The sequence below is a fragment of the Bos taurus genome, chromosome 11, assembly GCF_002263795.3.
Source record: "Bos taurus isolate L1 Dominette 01449 registration number 42190680 breed Hereford chromosome 11, ARS-UCD2.0, whole genome shotgun sequence".
Taxonomy (NCBI): Eukaryota; Metazoa; Chordata; class Mammalia; order Artiodactyla; family Bovidae; genus Bos; species Bos taurus.
Window position 1 is genome coordinate 70,052,704 of NC_037338.1, and position 21,092 is coordinate 70,073,795.

The window sequence follows — 21,092 nt, forward strand, 5'->3', positions numbered from 1 at the left end:
ACTGCCAACAGATTCTGGGTAGTGGTTCAAAATTCTGGTGGATTTCAGAATTCAGAACTCAGAATTCAGATGGAATTCCGAATCTACTTCTTGGGCAGTGGGGAGCCTTGTAACCACTCACCTTCCTGTGCTTTGATTCCTCCCTTGACTGAATCAGGAGGCATCCAGGGTCTGAGAGGTGACTTTACTGGATTACTATGAAAATGTGCATAAGAGCCTTTGGGCTCCTTAGGGAAAAGGACAGTGTAAAGAAGACACAATTTAAGGTTTATAAGCTTAGCAAATAAGGACTGAGAAGCTTTCTGAGATTCTTTTGCTTACTAATAGACCATGAGGAATGTCAGGAGAACATGGAGGATAGTCACTTTGGAGTGACCCATTAGCCCTCACATTCCCTGCCTGTGCTCATCTTTGGGGCGGGGGCAGTTCAGACAAGATTGATTTTCCTTTGCTAGAACTTAATCTGGCTGACAACAGGAGACTGAGTTTCTCTCTGCTCCCCAAGGTCTGAGGACTGGTAACAACAGAGGGAGATCAGGACAGTTCAGTTTGTAAGATGCATTCCAGAGATCTTCCCATTAGTGCTGGGATGATGTCAAGACCTGAGTGGTCTGGAGTAACAACTCCCCAAGACTCTTCCAGATGTACTTGATCAGGATTGGGTGGCCAAGACTGGGGGTGATGATTACTTCCTTTTCATTCTCATTTGTAGGGGCTAGTCTTGGCTCTTTCAAGGAAAGAGGACTGAGGAAATTCAGGGATCAGAATTTCTTAGTGAGAAGCCCCAGGGTCCTAAGTTCAGAGTTTCTTTACTTTTATCTCCCATGCAAGATAAATTTATCCAGATTACTGCTAGTCCTCCCAGTCTTCCCAAGAGGTAGATTCTTAAGGAGAAGGGTGCAGTAACAGAGAAAATGAAAACCAAATAGGGTGGGAGAGGGCAGAAGGTGGGGCCAGGGTGAGTACCTTCCATTACTCTCATGATCTGGCACCACTGGGTAGAAAAACATAAGATGGTCTCTACCTGGTGCCACATATGATATGTTTATTATATCACAGTTTTTTTTTTTTGTGGGTCAGTTGTCCAGCAGTGGCTTAGCTGGATGGTTCAGGCTCAGGGTCTCTCCTGAGGTTGTTGGTCAAGGCTACAGTTATCCATAAGTTTGACTGGGGCTGGGGGATCTGCTTCCACGATGGCTCATTTTTGGCTTCAGTCACTCCATATGCATACCTCTGAGTAGGGCTACTTGACTGAGCTCATGATGTGGTAGAGTCATATGCTATCACTTCCACCACATTCTATTCATTCAAAATGAGTTGCTAAAAAAGAAAAAGGAAAAGAAGTGAGTTGCTAATTCCTGCTCACTTTCAAGGAGAGAGGAACTAAACTCCATCTCTTGAAAAGAGGAGTGTTACAGAACTTGTGAACAGCCTGTTACTCAAGGCATCTCAATCTTAGGGGCAGATGTTTTCTATCTTCATGCCAAGTGAATGTGGGCATTGGAATTTTCTATTCCTTCTCTGTAGTAAGAAATTTTTTGTTCTTCACCAACCCCAAGAAAGACACATTGCGTTGTGGCCCACTGAGTTAACATCATGGACCAGGGACGTGGATGATGTAGAGCAAGCCGTCACTTCTGGTAACATCTTTCTGTGCCCGGCTGACTGTGGAGACTCTACCTCTCAGAGTGAATGTTCTTTTAGCAAAAGAGAACAAAGGTATAGTGTTGTAAATCAGCTATACTATAATAAAAATGATAATAATTATTAAAAAAGAACAAAGGTACATACATCCTCATGCTGCACTGACTTGTTTAACCCTTTCCTAACACCTTGACATAAGTGCTGCCAATCAAGTGGTAACACCAATGTGGCATGGCAGTGAATTTTTCTGTATACAATAGGGGGATGTGAAAACATCAGAGCGGGTGGGAGTCTAGGACTTCACCCAGTCATCCCTGTCATGGTAATAACTGATAATGCGCTGCTGCTGCTGCTAAGTTGCTTCAGTTGGTGTCCGACTCTGTGAGACCCCATAGATGGCAGCCCACTAGGCTCCTCCGTTCCTGGGATTCTCCAGGCAAGAACACTGGAGTGGGTTTCCATTTCCTTCTCCAATGCATGAAAGTGAAGTCACTCAGTTGTGTCCAACTCTTAGCAACCCCATGGACTGCAGCCCACCAGGGTCCTCCACCCATGGGATTTTCCAGGCAAGAGTACTGGAGTGGGGTGCCAGTGCCTTCTCCAAGAGAACACTTAAAATGAACCAGGCACTGTTTTAAAGTGTTAACTAATTTTCTTCACTCAGTAATTCTCTGAAATAAATGCTGTAATTCATTTACAGACGAGGAAACTGAAACAAAAAGAGGGCATATAATATATCCAAAGTCAAGTAAGCAGCAGAATGGTTTTGAGCCCAACAGCATTTGGTTGCTGAATCTGGGCTCTTACATAAAAGTCCTAGTGGTTTTACATATAGCCTTGAATGAAAACAACAAGAACAAGGGAAGAAGGTAATGTTTCTGGATTTGTAATGTGAGTATGCATCTCTTAGAGTCTTGGGAAATCTGTTAAAATGCAGATTCTGATGCAGTAAGTCAGCTGGAAGCTGAGATTCTGCGTTTTTAACAGATTCCCAGGCAATGCTGATAGGGGCTAGAGAGGGTGGGAACATTTTGAGTGACAAGATGTCCCTTCCCTTTCTCAGTTCCTTTGGGATAAAGGTTCTTCACCAAATCTGGACTTCAGAATCACAGGGGTGGAGTGGAGGAGGGAGATATTAAAGAAAACAGAAATGAAAACAATTCTGCCAATGTTCCACCTGTAGAGATTCTGATTCACTTAGTCTGGGGTGTCTTCCTGGGGAAACAATATTTTTAGAAGCACTCCAGGTGACTGTCATGTGCAGCTAGGATATAGAACCAATTCCTTAGGGATAAATCTGCAGCCTGGGACAAGAATAGACTTATTTCTTTCGTTAGAAGCTGTGGCACAGGGTCCCTAAGATGAGGGCTGCCCTATGCTGGGCCAGGCATTATTAAACCCTTTATCTGCTCTGGAGCTGCTGAAGGGGTTAGGAACAGAGTGGCTCAGAGCTGCATTTCTTATGCAACAGAATATTCTTGGAGCAGAGCATTAATGGGCTGCCTTGCTTTGGGGGAGAACAGCAGGTCCCAGGCTGGAAAGCCTGTGCACTGTTCTGGCCAGCACACGTTGGGGATGCAGTGCACGTACCAGGCTGGGCTTTCTCTAACGCCTCATTTTGCATAACACTTTTTGTTTTCATTATGCCTAAATTTGGCCTGCCCAGAGTGCGTGATTAAAATGAAAACCTTATTCTAATAGGGCTCAGAAAACAGGAGAAGGAATCTAAAAATAGGCCATGGAAAAGGAGAAAGCTCAAATGGTATAATGGCCAAGTGGGTTCAAATACACACACTTGCAGTAATTTTTCTTGAAGAGACAAAAGAGTGGTGACATCCATGCAGGTGTTTGTATAATCCAGGTCACATCCGAACTCCTATCTGTTCTACAAATTCAAAGCCCTGGACAAATGGAAGCAAACAGTAATAGGAGATAATAAGAGGAATAATAAATCTTACTTCTGCTTCTTGCACAGTGGAGTTTGGTGTGCCACGCGGGTGCCTGTATGCACTTTCGTTCTCTGCAGAGAAATACTAGATGTTGGGAAGAAACAAGTCCTTATCTTTCTAACACAAAGCCTGAGGAGAACTGTCCATGGGCACCTCGTTTCTAGCTTCATTCCTCGCTTTCTATCTATAATTAAATAACTCACTCTTAAGAGCTCAGCTTAAATTTAACTCCCTGTAGAAGGTGTCCCCTGGCTTGAGTTAAGTTCGTTAGCTCCAAGTTCCCAACATCCCCGCCATTTCCCCATTAGAAGCCTTGCTTCTTGTTTAATCTGTGTTTAGCTCAGCCCTATACCTTCATGACCTTGTACAATACAAGACACTTATTAGATGCTTAGTATGAATGAACGAGTGAAATCCTAAGAAAGACATTTAAGTTCCCTGGGCCTCTGTGTTCAAGTCAGTAAAACAAGGTCAGTTTTCATTCCAATCCCAAAGAAAGGTAATGTTAAAGAATGTTCAAACTACAGTACAATTGTGCTCTTTTCACATGCTAGCGAGATGATGCTCAAAGTCTTCAAGCTAGGCTTCCACAGTAGGTGAACTGAGTTTGGGCAGATAACATCAAAACACTCTTTTTATTCTGACTCTCCACTTAAAAGGCTTTACTTTTTCTGGCCTCATAGTTCACTCTGCAGGGACAGAGTGGTTGGCTGGACAGAGTAGTGGCAGAATACATGATCTGGCCTTGTTACTAAGAGGAGCAGAAAAGATCCCTAGAAAAGATACCATCTTGCGGTCACATTGAGTATTCATCTCACAGCTCGTCCCCTCACCAGATTCATGCTGTGTGACCTATGATTTATTCTAGTGGCTTGTTGCTGAGTGTGTAGGCTCTGGGGTCATCAGTTTAGTTCAGTTCAGTCGTTCAGTCGTGTCCGACTCTTTGCGACCCCATGGACTGCAGCACACCAGGCTTCCCTGTCCATCACCAACTCCTAGAGCTTGCTAAAACTCATGTCCATCGAGTCGATGATGCCATCCAACCACCACCTCATCCTCTGTTATCCCATTCTCCTCCTGCCTTCAATCTTTCCCAGCATCAGGGTCTTTTCCAATGAGTCAGTTCTTCACATCAGGTGGCCAAAGTATGGAGCTTCAGCTTCAGCATCAGTCCTTCCAGTGAATATTCAGGAATGATTTCCTTTAAGATAGAATCCCTTGGATTGCAGTCCAAGGGACTCACAAGAGTCTTCTCCAACACCACAGTTCAAAAGCATCAATTCTTTGACAGCTTTTTTTATAGTCCAACTCTCACATCCATACATGACTACTGGAAAAACCATAGCTCTGACTAGATGGACCTTTGTCTGCAAAGTAATGTCTCTGCTTTTTAATATGCTGTCTAGGTTGGTCATAGCTTTTCTTCCAAGGAGAAAGTGTCTTTTAATTTCATGGCTGCAGTCACCATCTGCAGTGATTTGGGAGCACAAGAAAATAAAGTCTGTCACTGTTTTCATTTTTGTTTCCCCATCTATTTGCCTTGAAGTGATGGGACCGGATGCCATGATCTTAGTTTTCTGAATGTTGAGTTTTAAGACAACTTTTTCACTCTTCTCATTCACTTTCATCAAGAGGCTCTTCAGTTCCTCTTCGCTTTCTGCCATAAGGGTGGTGTCATCTGCGTATCTGAGGTTATTGATATTTCTCCTGGCAATCTTGATTTCAGCTTGTGTTTTATCCAGCCTGGCATTTTGCATGATGTGTTCTGCATATAAGATAAATAAGCAGGGAGACAGTATACAGCCTTGATGTACTCCTTTCCCAATTTGGAAACAGTCTGTTTTTGCATGTCCAGTTCTGACTGTTGCTTCTTGACCTGCGTACAGATTTCTCAGGAGGCAGGTCAGGAGGTATGGTATTCCCATCTCTTGAAGTATTTTCTGCAGTTTGTTGTCATCTACACAGTCAAAGGCTTTGGCTTAATCAATAAACCAGAAATAGATGTTTTTCTGTAATTCTCTTGCTTTTTCTATGATCCAACAGATGTTGGCAATTTGATCTCTGGTTCCTCTGCTTTTTCTAAATCCAGCTTGAATATCTGTAAGTTCGTGATTCACATACTGTTGAAGCCTGGCTTGGAGAATTTTGAGCATTACTTTGCTAGTGTGTGAGATGAGTGCAATTGTGCAGTAGTTTGAACATTCTTTGGCATTGCCCTTCTTTGGGATTGGAATGAAAACTGATTTTTTCCAGTCCTGTGGCTACTGCTGAGTTTTCCAAATTTGCTGGCATATTGAGTGCAACACTTGAACAGCATCATTGTTTAGGATTTGAAATAGCTCAACTGGAATTCCATCACCTCCACTAGCTTTGTTCGGAGTGATGCTTCCTAAGGCCCACTTGACTTCACATTCCAAGATATCTGGCTCTAGGTGCGTGATCACACCATTGTGATTATCTGGGTCATGAAGATCGTTTTTGTATAGTTCTTCTGTGTATTCTTGCCACCTCTTCTTAATATCTTCTGCTTCTGTTAGGTCCATACCATTTCTGTCCTTTATTGTGCTCATCTTCTCATGAAATTTTCCCTTGGTATCTCCAATTTTCTTGAAGCAATCTCTAGTCTTTCCCATTCTATTGTTTTCCTCTATATCTTTGCATTGATTGCTGAGGAAAACTTTCTTATTTCTCCTTGCTATTCTTTGAAATTCTGCATTCAAATAGTGTCTTATCCTGCCTCAAATCCTAGGCCTTACTCTGCCAGGCTGTGTGACCTTGGGAAAATTACTGCTTACCTCCCTGTGGCTCCATCTTGCTCCCTATAAAAGAGGGAGGATAATTTTTCCACTTTATAAGGTTCTTATGAGGATTCAATGAGTTAATACACAGAAAGCACTTAAAATGATGCAAACAAAGAATGGTAAAGATGAGAGACCTCTTCAAGAAAACTGGAGATACCAAGGGAACTTTTCATATAAAGATGGGCATAATAAAGGACAGAAACAGCAACGACCTAATAGAAGGACAAGAGATTAAGAAACGGTGGCAAGAATACACAGAACTGTACAAAAAAAGGTCTTAATGACCCAGATAACCACAATGGTGTGGTCACTCACATAGAGTCAGACATCCTGGAGTGAAGTCAAGTGGGCCTTAGGAAGCATCACTATGAACAAAGCTAGTGGAGGTGATGGAATTCCAGCTGAGCTATTTCAACTCCTAAAAGATGATGCTGTTAAAGTGCGTCACTCAATATGCCAGCAAATTTGGAAAACTCAGCAGTGGCCACAGGACTGAAAAAATTCCATTTTCCTTCCAATCCCAAAGAAAGGCAATGCCAAAGAATGTTCAAACTGCCATAAAATTGTGTTCATTTCACATGCAAGCAAGGTAATGCTCAAAATCCTTCAAGGTAAGTGTCAGCAGTTCATGAACTGAGAACTTCCAAATGTGCAAGATGGATTCAGAAAAGACAGAGGAACCAGAGATCAAATTGCCAACATCCACTGGATCATAGAAAAAGCAAAAGAATTCCAGAAAAACATCTGCTTCTGCTTCATTGACTACACTAAAGCCTTTGACTGCGTGGATCATAATAAACTGTGGAAAATTCTTAAAGAGGTGGAAATACCAGACCACCTTACCTGCCTCCTGAGAAACCTCTATGCAAGACCAGAAGCAACAGGTTAGAACCAGCCATGGAACAGCAGACTGATTCAAAATTGGGAAGGGGGTATGTCAAGGCTGTATGTTGTCATCCTGCTTATTTAACTTATATGCAGAGTACATTATACAAAATGCTGGGCTGGATGAATCACAAGCCGGAATCAAGATTTCCAGGAGAAATATCAGAAACCTCAGATATGCAGATGATACCACCCTAATGGTAAAAAGTGAGGAGGAACTAAAGAGCCTCTTGATGAGGGTGAAAGAGGGGAGTTAAAAAACTGGCTTAAAACTCAAGATTCAAAAAACTACGGTCATGGCATCCAGTCCCATCACTTCATGGCAAATAGAATGGGAAAAAATGGAAACAGTGACAGACTTTACTTTCTTAGACTCCAGAATCACTGTAGATGGTGACTGCAGCCATAAAATTAAGACACTTGTTTCTTGGAAGAAAAGCTATGACTAATCTAGACAGCATATTAAAAAACAGAGACATTACTTTGCTGACAAGGGTCTGTACAGTCAAGGCTATAGTTTTTCCAGTAGTCATGTATGGATATGAGAATTAGATCATAGAGAAGGCTGAGCACCAAAGAATGGATGTTTTTGAATTGTGGCACTTGGAGAAGACTCTTGGGGACTTCTCAGGTGGTGCTAGTGGTAAAGAACCCACCTGCCAGTGTAGGAGACTTAAGAGATGTGGGTTCGATCCTGGGTCAGGAAGATCCCTTGAAGGAGGGCATGGCAACCCACTCCAGTATTCTTGCTTGGAGAATCCCATAAACAGAGCAGCCTGTTAGGCTACAGTCCATAGGGTTGCACAGAGTTGGACATGACTAAAGCAACTTAGCATAAGTGCACAAATGATGCTTGAGAATCCCTTGGACTGCTAGATCAAACCAGTCAATCCTAAAGGAAATCAGCCCTAAATTTTCATTGGAAGGACTGGTGCTGAAGCTGAAGTTCCAATACTTTGGCCACCTGATTCAAAGAGCCAACTCATTGGAAAAGACCCTGATGCTGGGAAAGATTGAGGGAGGGGGAGAAGGGGGCAACAGAGGATGAGATGGTTGGATGACATCAACGATTCAATGGACATGAGTTTGAGCAAACTCCAGGAAATAGTGAAGGACAGGAAAGCCTGGCATGCTGCAGTCCTTGGGATTGCAAAGGGTCGGACCCAACTTAGTGACTGAACAACAGCAACAGAGTAGGCAGTCAATAAATATCAGCTTTTTTTTTTTTTTAACTCTCTTTCTCTTGTATATTCCTGTCTCTGTCCCTGAGTCTTTATTCATGAGCTCCCACTCCTCTACTAAAATCTGATTCAGCTTTCAAGGCCTAGCCCCTCATAGACCATAGATCACAGCCTGTCAAGCTGGGAGGAGCTGTGCAGATAATTAAATCCAAATAACCTAATTTTACAGATGAGAAATCAGAGGCACAGAGGGACTCAGCCAGTTGCTCGAGGTCTCAGAGTTGGCTGGTAGAACACTGGCCCCAAACCCCAGGGACCAACCCTGCAGCCCTGGTTTTTCTTCTGACACCGGCCAGCCTCCCTCTTTGGAACTCAGGGCTCTTCATTTCGGTGTCTTTCCTTCTGCTTGTTTTCTTGTGACATCTTTTTTAATAGGATGTGATTAGTAATCACTTTTAGAATACACTTTCTTGCTTAATCTTACATGCTCATGTGTTAAGCAGGTTGTTTGGGTCCATACTTGGTATCACTAATAATAAGAATAAGCTATATTGGATTCAGTTCAGTTCAGTCACTCAGTCGTGTCCAGCTGTGTGCAGCTGCATGGACTGCAGCATGCCAGCCTTCCCTGTCCATCACCAACTCCCTGAGTTTACTCAAACGCATGTTCATTGAGTTAGTGATGCCATCCAACCATCTCATCCTCTATCGTCCCCTTCTCCTCCCGCCCTCAGTCTTTCCCAGCATCGGGGTCTTTTCCGATGAGTCAGTTCTTGGCATCAGGTGGCCAGAGTATTGGAGTTTCAGCTTCAGCATCAGTCCTTCCAATGAATATTTGGTACTAATTTCTTTTAGGATGGACTGATTGGATTTCCTTGTAGTCTAAGGGACTCTCAAGAGTCTTCTCCAACACCACAGTTCAAAAGCATCAATTTTTCAGCGCTCAGCTTTCTTTACAGTCCAGCTCTCACATCCATACATGACTACTGGAAAAATTGGATCAGGACACTGTTATTTATAAAGTAATTCCTGATAATGTTGCTATCATGATCTAACAATGCTAAGAGGCAGGGATTAATTTTTATCTTCTCCGGAAAAGAGGAAGCAGGTTTAGAGAAAGGAATAGGATTGCTCAGAGCCACCCAGCCAACACAGGGGAACTTGTCTGTCTGCAAATGGCCCTACTTTGCCTGTTTGCAAATGAAGGAATCTGTTACTTAACATTTCACATGGATTTGTCATGTTTCCTTCACTAGTAGACCTGGGCCATGTGTTAAGAATGATTTATATTTTCAAAGAGTCTACAGTAATCACAACAAACTCATGATATGTGTTTGTTGAAGAGATAAGTAACAGTTTTCACTGCTGCTTCCATCCCTAAAGAGGTAGGGTCTGTCCAGATACACACATATCGTTGGCTGTGCAGTGTTAATCCACTTTCTGTACTTCCCAATCTGTGATCTCTCTATTCTTCTGTACAGTGTGGTTAAAGCTGTTTGCCTTCTTTCAAATTTTTGATCATGCTTTAAGATCAGGCTGACAATTAAACTTTTGTGGACTCCTCAGGCTGTTTCAGCATAATCCCAGGAGAAAGAGTGTGTGTGGGCGCCTCAGAGGCTCATCATCGGATAGTCTTTCAGGATTGTGTCAGGAAACAAAAGTTGGGGGGAGGGGGATGGGTAGGAGGTGGGAGGGAGGCACAGGACTAACCCACTCCCACACCCTGTTCCTTCAGTCTTTAATTACATCCTTGTTTCATGAATTAATGATGACACTGCCACCTTAATATTATTCATTAAAGCTGTTGATTCTATGCAAGTCGGCACGGCCTCCTCTCTGAATCCCATAAGAAAGACCTCTTCACAGTCTAACAGCAGAAAGCTTCCAAGAGCAAACCTCTCCTCTCTCAGAGCACGACCAGCCCAGGAAGGGGCCAGTGCAGCATCCAGGTGCCTCCCTTGCCTCCGTGGTCCCCATAAAGAGATCTGTTTACATTAGATGGATGGTGGACCAAGAGTACTGGGGTCACTCAAAGACTTGAATGAACAGCCCCTACCTCCTCCTTTTTAAGTAAATTAGGAAGATCTGTAGTAACATAGAAAATTTTAATTGAATCCAATGGGGTCACAAATTTAAATGCCTATAGGTGTGGGTGATTATGCAATGAAAGAGTGAAAACAGCTCAGCCAAATAAAATAGGACAAGCTGACTTCAATTAAAGAGATCAGGCTTAGGTAGATTCTTGCCCTATGGGCATCTGGAGCCATAAATGAAGACTCTGCTTTTAAGTGTTGACAAGTGATATAAATAAAAACAAATTAAAATGACACAAATGCTATGATATGCTAAGTCACTTCAGTCGTGTCCGACACTGTGTGACCCCATAGACGGCAGCCACCAGGCTCCCCCGTCCCTGGGATTCTCCAGGCAAGAACACTGGAGTGGGTTGCCGTCTCCTTCTCCAATGCATGAAAGTGAAAAGTGAAAGTGAAGTCACTCAGTCGTGTCCGACTCTTAGCGACCCCATGGACTGCAGCCTACCAGGCTCCTCCATCCATGGGATTTTCCAGTCAAGAGTACTGGAGTGGGGTGCCGTTGTCTCCGAAATGACACAGAAGACTGTAGGATAAGCAAGACTTTGGGGGCAGGATGCAACGTTGACTACCAGTGTGAGATATTGGATGCAGTGACCACATTCATGTGACTGATACCAAAGGCCCTAGCCTTGGGAGGGAGAGAAACTTTTGAACATGTTTTGGAGGTCAGAAAGTGTTTGCTATGCACTTCTTTTTTTAAAGTACACACTTAAGTGGGATTTAGTGGTGACTTTATAAAGAAATGTAGGTACTATGTTAAATAATGTACAAAGTTTGACATCCTCATGGCACTGCAGATTGGCTATTATCATCCACATTTGATAGAGAATAAAATAAAGGCTAAAGAAGCCTAAGTTACTTATCCAAAGTCACCTAATTATTGTGACAGAGAACTGCTGTGCCAAAAATATCTTTGGTTCTAGACACAGTTTACAAAGTACTCTAGATTTTTATGGTTCTCTGCTTATAGCCTGCAACATGCCAGAAAGTATGTTATAGTACAGCTGGATCTGCTCATGTATTATGTTTTCATTCATTCCAGGTTGGATCAGAGGGTCTCTAAGACTTGAAATTCTGTGGTTCCTGGACGTAACCACCACCACTAACCACTGCCACTAATATTTCCCTGCATTGACAGCTTACCAGTTGCCAGGCTCTGTTATGTGCACTTAATTGCATGTAATTCTCACACCAGTCCTATGACATAGGTATTAGTCCCGTTTCACAGAGGAGGAAACTGAGGTTCAGAGAAGTTAAATAATCTGCTCAAGTTCATACAGTTAATAAGGCAGACCCAGGATTGGGGCTAAGGTATGTCTGACTCTTAACCCCTGAGCAAAGGTGAGGTGCAGGGTTGGAGAACGGGTGTGATCTATCTTCCCAAGGGCCCGGGAAGAGCACTGCTGAACCACAGCTCCAGCACTTACATTAAGAACAGTGTGACATGAGTAAGTTACTTAGCCTTCCTAAGCCCCAGTGCCTCTTCCGTAAAATGAGGTAACAGTAGCACTCCCACCTCTTTTACTGCTCAGTTCACCTGTCTAGGGTGTTCAGAGCCACACTGGACAGATACTGAAGTGTTCCGTGTTGTTTCATTTTCTTTTTCCATAACCCAGAACCTTGCTCCCTCTCCCGAGGAGGTCAGCTGCATGTCTCTTCCTCCCTCGCACCACCGGGAGGGGAGATTCAGCTCAGACTTGTGAAGAGAGGCTTAAAAGATGTTACAGAAGCATTAACTTATCCTTTCTTCCTCTCCTTAAGTTTCTTTCAGCCATGACAGCCACAGACTTAATAGAATTTCAGTTCACTAAAGTTCTATTAGTTCTTGGTATGAGTTATAGAAGGAGGTTTCCCAGGCAGCTGCTTATGAGACTGGCAGGGTAACAGCTATTTGCCACACAATTATGGATTAAAGGATTCTGCAGAGAGAACATGCTCAGGTAGTTTAGATGGGGGCTCAGGGCTGGCAGGGCAGGTGTGGCTTACAAGGGTGTGCTGTAGAGTTCAGCAGCATTGGTCTAGGTAACATGTTGTCAAACTATAATGGAACATTAAACAGGACCTCCCAGTTTTGGAGGAGACATAAAACCATAGCTCTGCAAGTTCTAGGAGGTTGATATTTATGCTTTTTTTTTTTTTTTTAATCTAAGTAATGAATTCAATACACCGTCTTGAGGGAGACCTTTCCTCCCATTTGTGATGTAACAAGAATGTGTATTCAGCCTTGAGTTCTCGATGGGTTTATTTCCTTAGCCTGCTTTCCTCCTCCTCCATTTACTCCCTAATTCCTCTTACACCTCTGTCTTTAGTGCCAGAGATTCTAGCTTGTGACATCTCTGCTGTGCTCTTTTTTTGAAGCTTGCTGGCCAGACTGAAAGGGATAATGGTACCTTCACCTAAATATAAGAAGGAGCACACCATCAGAGGGTGGGGGCCCACAGAAGAGACATCTTTGTATCTCCTTTGACATCTGGCAGTGTGGAAATGTAGTCGGTGCTCAGCATGTGCTGGCTGGAGGAAGGCATGAACGTGCTGTGCCCAGAATCAGCCGCATTTACTGGGATGCTTGTCCGTCCTCCATCACTTCCCCTTGGAAGTCTTTCCTGGTTGCATCTTCATCTAGAAATAATGCCTTCCAATCTAAAAATATCATGAAGTTTATTACCTCTTAAGAGAGTGTCACACTTTGCTTTTGTCACAAATAAGTCTTGTTTCCCTGGCAAGACAGCAAACATCTTCAAGTCAGGACCAGTTTGACCTCATCTTTATTATCTGTATGGTACTCACCCTACAGGCCCCGTTCCATTAATTTCTATTAGGGCTTCAACCTATACCTTCTGGGGGAGTAAAATTCAGTCCATAACAGACCCTTAATATAAGGCCTGAGCAGTAGGATAGGCATTGTGACTGCCATTTTATCAGCGTAGGATCTGAAGCTCAGAAAGCTCACAGTGTTATCAAATGCCTTGCATAGGTTGCCAGGTCAATGTCAAAACTGAGGAGAGAACCTGTTTTCTAACTCTTCTCATTATTCTCTGAAGCCGTTCAACACAACTTATCCCCAACTACAAAACCCAGTGGTCTTTTCTCAGTCTTTATCTCCTTGACACTGTCGAACAATATGACTGCATGCCCATTATTTTTTTAATGATGAATCTTTTTTAAATCGTAAAAGGAGAAACTGTACTCAAAACACCACCATCTTGACATCATTGCTCTTCATCTGTATTACCTTTCAAGTTTTGTCCATTTATATTCATTAGACTCAGTTGTAATGAGTAAATTGGAACAGGAAATCCATGGGCTCGTCAAGCTCTTCCAATCAATGACTTGGGAGGATTCCAAAGCCACAGGAAGATACAAGTCCAAGTAGTAGACACTGGTTGCAGATAGACTGGTCCTTTCCCATCAGGCTGGACTATCTGGCAGTTACCTTGTTGCTCTCTTCACAAACCAGCTGGCCAATCCTGGTTGCTCTCAGGAATTGTCTGGCCTTTTGTATATCTCTGGGAAGTAATCATTTGAATTCAGGACAGGGCAGCAGAAGACACACTGAAAGCCCCATGAAGCCTATGAATATGGATGGAGTCAGACCAAGTATCATTCACATTCTGCCGTGCACCCATTCATTCTTTCATATGCTTTCTTGTTCCAGGGAAAATTTTAAAAATCTTGCTGCCTTGCTACTTGCCAGGGAGGTGACATTTATAAGATACTTAACTGACTTCTGACTCTCTGTATAATAGAGATACCAACAGTCACTTTGCAAGGCTATTTGGAAGATTAAACAAAATAATGTGTAAAAGTTCCAAGTACAACACGCATGGCACATAGTAGGTGCCCAGAAAACAGTATCTATTATTTAAGAAATGGATGTGTGTGCTAGGCTTATGTTTGCAAATCCTTGTATAAGAACATGTCCCTCATCCATATTCTTCTCTAAAACTCATATGCTCTTGGATGCACTTAAGCTTCTGCATAAAGTTTATGCTTCCCTGGCATCATCAATAAGGGACTCGTTGGTTTGGTAAAGTAACCCCTGGAAAGGCTTTAGGATTTGAGAATGGCAGGTGATTATGGATGGGGCTAAATTATTTACTTCATCAAAGTATCTCTGGGCTTTATCTTGCAGACCTGTCATAGAAAGCTGTACATAAAGATGAATAATGGATCCTTTAACTCAGGGATCTGAAAGGTCACTGGGGCCGTGGCAGATATATAAAGTTGTGTTTGCTGCATCCATCAAGATGCAATTGTGTATGGATGTGATGCATGGCAGGCAGCGTGAGGCTGGACTTTTGCTTTCCACTTTGTATTCTGGCCACACTGGGCTGCCACATAGAAAGGCGGTGACGATTAGCTCTCCAGAGTCTCACTATGCTGTACTTATACCATTCTTTGCAGCCACTACTTCCTACAGTGGCACATTCAGGACAGCAGGGGGTTTGGAGAATGGACCAGGGAGTGTAAGATAATGGTGTGTCTGTTTTTCCATTGGAGAGGTGTCCTGGCTTGAGCTCCCTTCTTATTGCTCAGTGATCTAAGAGAATGATGGAAAAGGAAAAGAAAACGAGGCAAAGTGACTAATTCTGTCACCACCATGTGACGTGCCTAGTGTATCAGCTGACTGTTGGTTGTATGCCTAAAAAGGAAAGACTGACTCCTGCTGAGACTCCTGGGACCCAGAGCTTTAGAAAAGTCATGTGGCTCCTCTGAGCTCCACATGCTTCTTGGACGAAGGTGACTTTCATCTTGTCTCTCCTTCACAGAGGCCAAGCAGCAGGATTGGATGACATCAACCACATATGCCATTGTGGGCAAGTCATTCCTGCTCTGGGCCCAACATCCTTGTTCTCCAAGCTCCAGTCACATTAGTGCCACATCATCCATGTCCTGTCTGTGTAACATGTCCTTAATATATTTTTAATGGACTAATATTTTACTTTAATAAACTTATGTTTAAAGAAGAAACTTTATATCTTTGTAGTAAAGTATATGAAAAATATTTGAAAGAATAGATAAAATGAAAACCAAGCAGTGAGATTGATTTCTGCCTAGATGCTTTGGCCAAATCAAAGTTTCTACACATGAATCTTGCTCACTTTTTGTTAAAAAGGGAGCATGGTAGGGCTTCCCTGGTGGTCCAGTAGCTAGGACTCCGCACACCCAATGCAGGGGGCCCGCATTTGATCCCTGGTCAGGGAACTAGCTAGGAGTTTGCATGTCACAACAAAAAGATCCCACCTGATGCAACTAAAAAACACCCTGCATGATGCAATGAAGATCAAAGGCCCTGCATGCTGCAACTAAGACCCAGTTCGGTTCAGTTCAGTTCAGTTGCTCAGTCGTGTCCAACTCTTTGTGACCCCATGAATTGCAGCACGCCAGGCCTCCCTGTCCATCACCAACTCCCGGAGTTCACTCAGACTCATGTCCATTGAGTCAGTGATGCCATCCAGCCATCTCATCCTCTGTCGTCCCCTTCTCCTCCTGCCCCCAATCCCTCCCCATGTAGCCAAATAAATAAATAAAGCCCTCTTAAAAAAAAAAAAAAAAGCTTGGTAAGTGTTAGAGACATAATAGCACCCAATTGAGACTTTGTTCTGAGGTACTCAGAAGGGATAAAGAGAACTGAAGCAGGAGTAGTTTTCTCACAATGTAATTTAATGGTATTTAATAACTTGTCCTTGTGTCACCTACAGCATTTTCTGGCCCATCTAAAATCCTAAGATACTAACAGTGGTATGAATCCTATACTTTGGGGAAAACTGTGCTAGGAACCTTTAGTTCCCTTTCAACTCCAGATTTTTATTACTGCCATCTATTATCCGTAATGATCACTTAATCAACTGTTTCTACTTCCACTTTCACTTGCTTACTGGCTGTACTAAACTGATATTTGTTTGAACCACCCACCCAGCACTTTGCACCTTCAAAAAAACTCCCACATGCTAATTAAAAACTATTGACACTTAAATAGCAAATTACTGGAACCTGGCAGCAGGCCAAGGATGGAGCCCCTGAGAATCCCCCCTGCACACTGTTCCTGCTCCCAGCACGCCTTAGGCACTTGAGTGCGGAGCCCTCCCAGGCGGAAAGAAGCCTCTGTTCCCTTCCTGAGGGCTGCTGCCATTCCAGTGAGTAATGTTTTGAGACAGATGCAGAATCGATAGCACTAGACTCACACTGCTCCAGTTATCTTCCATTCTTTTTCATTCAACCTCCTTTGGCTTCCCTAGAGGAGAGTCTGGGGAGAGATTCATCTCCTCCCTTGTTTCTTATTGTATCACTGTTGTAACCACATGAGGAGAGTGACAGATATTTCTAGGTTGTCAAGGGAGAGATTAGAAAGATGAGCCCTTTGTCGCACCTGACAACTCACCGTAAAGACCCAAAGTGCTATTTGTGGTTTTTTAAGAAAATTAATGTTTTAATTGTCATCTTCAGTCTGCACAGATTGTAATCCTTGCTGAGGATTGCTCCCGAGTGAAGTTTAAAGTCTGAAAATGCTTTAGGTGATCGAATTGTCTGAGATCTCTTTAATGAAGGGGAGTGTGTGTGTCTTATGTTTTCCCTGAAAACTATCTAATGTGGACCTAAGATCTTTTCCTTCAAGACCCCTGCTTGTTATTTTTACCACCATCTAACTTGAGACCTTCTTCTGTGATTCCTTCATTTTGCTTCATGGCAACCCACTCCAGTATTCTTGCCTGGAGAATCCCATGGACAGAGGAGCCTGGCAGGCTACAGTCCATAGGGTTGCAAAGAGTTGGACCCAACTGAAGCATCCTGGCTCCCTGTCCAAGCCTGGATGTTCCTTCTGTGGTGGGAAAGTTGTCATGAAAATTAGTCATCTTGGCACAATTGTTGACTTATTTTATAGTAATGAATCTCAGGATCGGAGAGGGTAGGCATATTCTGAAAGATCAAAAGTAGGACTAAAGTGGCACCCCCACTCCTGGTGAGCACCCTAAACCCAATGCTGGCCTTCCTCCAGAAAATGGAAAGCACCAGAGGTCCAGTGGGACCCATGAGCCCTACCTCCAGGTAAGGAAGTTATTAATATTATCAGCTTGAGGATCTCGCTGAACTTCTGTTGCCTTATCTGTCAAATACAGACTGTCTTCCAGGCTTTACTTGCCTCACCTCTTAGTCATGGTCACAAGCTGCATATGAGGTGAGGGTATGAAAGTTCTTTGTGACCTAAAGAATGCTGGGCAAATGTAGGGCTTCAAGGACCAATACATACCCTACACCCACCAGACCCTGTCTAGTTCCTAAAATCTCATTAGTTCCAGGTGGAATGAAATGGCATGAAGGGGCCACAGCCCTGGCTGCTTGTGACCCTCACTCACCTGTCTGTGGGGCCAGGACAGCAGGCATGCACTCTTAATGTTCATTTAAAAAATTCATCTGTAAATACAGTAGTTAGCTCTTGGAGGATGAGATTATTGTTCTGAAAATATTCTAACTGCTAGCTTCACACATAGGCAGTCTTTTACATTTGCAATACAGTAATGAGAAAATAAAAGAGATTTCGTTTTCCTGGTTTGCCTCTGAGTATTGTCTAATTGTCTTCAAAAACAATTGACTTGGTGTTTCTTACTCAGCTTCTAATACTCAGCGTACATATATTATGTCTCCCAGCTTACTTATCTATTTACCGCTGTTGCTTGGGGAAGTTTAATTTCCTCAGTCTAAGTTGTTTGTTCCCTGAAAATGCTGCCTTCAAGGGACACTGAGGCTGAGCCCGTGGAGATGAACAGGGAAATGGAGAGCTGTGTAATTTACTGAGGCACAGATCCACGCAATGGTTTGGGCCCCCTGCCCTCACGCCTGCCCAAACTCCAAGCTTGGGATCTCTTTATCTATCTGCATAACTGTCTTAAATCTACATTTCACTATAGACAACCTGAAACAATGTTTTTTTCCTCTATGAGTCAATGCTGGTGCAGCCAGTTTACCTTTCTTGCTGCCGCTGCTAAGTCACTTCAGTCGTGTCCGACTCTGTGTGACCTCATAGACGGCAGCCCACCAGGCTCCCTCGTCCCTGGGATTCTCCAGGCAAGAACACTGGAGTCGGTTGCCGTTGCCTTCTCCAATGCATGAAAGTGAAAAGTGAAGTCCTATCTTTCTTAGTAGGATAAAAAGACAATTTCCACATGATGGATCTGAACAAATACACAGCCATATGAATTAATGGTTAAGAAGATGAAGACCAGCACCCTGACGGACCAGTGTTATTTTTATCTCTTAACAGTTAAAACTCTCTATTCAGTTTTCCACACTTGACTATGAAGGATACCCTAAACACGATAGTAAGGGTGGTAGACTCTTGCAAACAACCAGTTGCTATTTTTAAAAGTTAATGAAGTTGCTAGTCATTTAATGATTGTTAAACAACCAATTAAATTCAATAAACAAGGGTTTGCTTGTCCATACGCTGCTTTTCAATACTAGCTTGAGTGAGCTGGATCATTTCTGGCCCACTCTCTGCCCCAAGTCTGCTGCCTAATGAGCTAAGTTGTTCAGAATCTCAGGTTAATGGAGTTGTGACAATGGCATATTTCTTTGATCTGAATTACGTGGACATTTGCCCAAATTACCACTTCGTTTTGCTGGCAACAACACAGCTCATTGAGAGCAGCTCATTGAGGTTGCTTTAAAAAAAGATTTTGCATTTAATAAAAGCAATTCCTTACTTGTGTTATAGTTCAAGCCATTCAGATAATTAAGAAAGAATTTCTTTGAATACACCTTAACTATTTTAAGAAATTCACTTATTTTTAAACACCCCATTTAGGTTATTTGCACATTCAAAGGGAAACAGAGAAACTGGATGTAAGCCAAAATGCAGGTTTAGGGATTAGTATAGAGGAGTTGGCTATAATTGTCTAGAATATGTGTTGGACTTTAATTTTGATTTTCAACCTTCTCCTCTTTTGTCATTGTTGTTATAAACCCAACTGATAACCAGATTAATTTCAGTGTTTTGTTTCTTTCCCCCTTTATAGTGTAGGTACAAGGAAATAGAATAAAGATCTGAAAATCATGTTGGCAGAGAGTAATGGGAAAAACAAAGATCCTGAATAATCTGCCAACTTGATAACCAGCCCCTGAATGCAGAATTGATTATAGAGGGCCCATCCCCTTTCCCTTTAATGGTAGGCTAGACCATGGCACTGCAGTCAACTGTTAAGTTTCTCCTCTCATTCAGTCTCCATACTTGACTGAACTTAAGTGCATGACTATTTTGGGAGACATGAATGGGTTTCTTTTGTGACTGAGTAAAACATATTTGTACTTAATTAGGTTTGGGAGATTTCATTTTGTTTTGTTTTGTTGTTTAAACCAAGTCAACATTTGAAACAGAACTATTTTGATAGTACAGTTTACCTTATAGAACTAGAGGTAGGTTTTGATTTGGACTTTATTATTATTATTGTCATCATTATGATTTATGCCCTTCTAGACCTAGGGGTTAAGAAATTGTTAATCATATCATCCCAAACTGACTTGCCCTAAAAATGCATAGCAGTGCAGTGGGAGAAAGAATCTTAACACAGGAGTTAAGCGACCTGGGATCCCAGCCTAGAGCTGACTCTTCAGTCAATGACTGTGACTCAGGCTGTGATTTCTCAGCCTCAATTTCCTCAATATGAAATGATGGGTTCCTGGAAGATTTCTAGAGCCTCTTTTAACTTTAATGGTCTGTGTACTCCTGGCAAATAGAGAGATACATTTCGTTCCTCCTGGAAAAAGAAAGAAGTCAGAGATTGAGCAGAAGGAAAGAAAGCAAAAATGAAAACATTAAAGGGAGAGAAAAGGAAGCAAAAACAGACAATAGAGACCAGTTTCTATTGAAGTAGCCGTGTCATTTCTCTGATCCTTGAAGGCTGAGGGTAGCACCGCAACGGCATACACAATGCACAATGCAGGAAAAACTTATATGTCTTGGAGCTGAATTCACAATCATTAAAAGTAAATGAGAAAACCGAAGTGTTGCTCAGTACAGGTAGCAACTAGAATGATCGCGTTCTCTCTCTCTCTCTTTTTTTTAAACAAAACAGTCTCTGGAACCGAGCGATAGATGACTAGTCATTGAGCTTAAAAAATTCTATGCATTTTTCAAATTAGGTGCAATGAAGGGGAACTGCAAATTGGGAAAGCAAATGGGTTATCATTTCCTGTGTTTCCTGTTTTCTTCTCTTTCTCTTGGTAGTAGACATTTCTCACACCACCCACTGGTTATTACATATAGTTTTTCTTTCCCTCCATTAAGTAGGTGTGTGTGTTGGGGGGAGTCTCCTTCCACTCCATGATCTTTCCTAAGTTAAATGTTGTACCTGTCTTGCTATCTGTGAGTTCCTAGGAACCTGGGTTGACTGCTTCAACATCTGTTCCTCTCTGGGGAAGGAGTAGTCTGTGCATGTTCTTAGGGCTGATCTTCGCTCTAAGTAGGACCCACTGGAATCTAGATGAGAGAGAAAGAGAGCACACATAGGAATCAACAGCATGGATAACCTCAGCTGGAAG

At 42.6% G+C, this 21,092-nt stretch overlaps 1 protein-coding gene and 1 long non-coding RNA gene across 2 annotated transcripts in view; both read left to right on the forward strand.

Annotated features, from left to right (window-relative positions):
• ALK (ALK receptor tyrosine kinase) overlaps positions 1–21,092 on the forward strand; it is a 732,834-nt gene that overhangs the window by 122,369 nt on the left and 589,373 nt on the right. The window lies entirely within an intron of this gene.
• On the forward strand, positions 94–15,472 carry LOC132346519 (uncharacterized). The gene is made up of 3 exons (XR_009496342.1): positions 94–178; positions 1,528–1,719; positions 15,326–15,472. It is a non-coding gene; the product is annotated as an uncharacterized lncRNA (long non-coding RNA).